This window comes from Lepisma saccharinum, chromosome 2 (genome assembly GCF_977018435.1).
Source record: "Lepisma saccharinum chromosome 2, izLepSacc3.1, whole genome shotgun sequence".
NCBI classification, from domain to species: domain Eukaryota; kingdom Metazoa; phylum Arthropoda; class Insecta; order Zygentoma; family Lepismatidae; genus Lepisma; species Lepisma saccharinum.
The window spans coordinates 88,008,273-88,009,186 of NC_139230.1; the positions used below are offsets into that span (position 1 = coordinate 88,008,273).

General features: G+C 46.0%; 1 non-coding gene across 1 annotated transcript; it reads right to left on the reverse strand.

Moving 5' to 3' along the window:
* Positions 1-287: 287 nt before the first annotated feature.
* On the reverse strand, positions 288-362 carry TRNAT-UGU (transfer RNA threonine (anticodon UGU)). Its single transcript has one exon. It is a non-coding gene; the product is annotated as a tRNA-Thr (tRNA).
* Between the last annotated feature and the right edge of the window lie 552 nt (positions 363-914).

Here is a 914-nt window from a genome sequence, read left to right on the forward strand (position 1 = left end):
CGTGTGGAAAGCAGGAATCTCAGACACAGACAGTGCGCACCTTGCTCCCGATCGAGGTGAAGTAGAAAGGAAGGCGACGTGTGTTCGACGATTAGTCTCGCTTGCACGAGACAGGACTTGTACGTTGTCCATTGCCTGGAAGAGCAACGAAACATGTCGTAGTTACGTTTCCTTGAACATCGCCAACAAATGTACGTTTGGTTTGAGTTGCGTTTTAAGTCCACTTTATGCACAGTAAGGCTAATCGGGACTGGACCTACAGTTTAAAGTGGGATCCGAACCACTTGTGCCTCCACCGGGTATCGAACCCGGGACCCCTTGCTTACAAGGCAATAACGCTACCACTGCGCCATGGGGGAGGCGCCAACAAATGTACGACGTCCAAGAAGCCGAGAGATTCGTCTTCCAAATGGTTTTGACGCTGCAGCTGCGAGATTTTTGACTGTCGAAAGAAGAGAAGTACAGTCAGAGAAAGAATTACCTGGGCCACGGGACCTAGAATTTCGTAACGTCTTAAAGCCTGTTGTTTATGCAACCCAAATAACAAAATATTCGCTTAAGTTTGTCTGGTGTATCTGAGTTCTCGGGAAGGATTGAGCATTGATAGCATGAGTCACATGACTCATGCCTCAGCCACAACAAACAGCTGGGTGCTACGAGGCCTCCAGAAGAAAATTTCAGGAACTGGTTTCTTAACATGAGCTACTCGTAAGGAAATATTCTTTCCTGTATTATTAGAGTCATTGTCAATAAGGTTCACTGAAATGATGGTTCTCATCACAGACCACATGCCACACGCTAATTGTTTAAGTCCATTTTATGCACTGGACCTACAGATTAAAGTGGGAACCGAACCAAATGTCCCTCTATCTGGTATTCAATTCGGAAGCCTTTGATTACAATGACGAAGACGT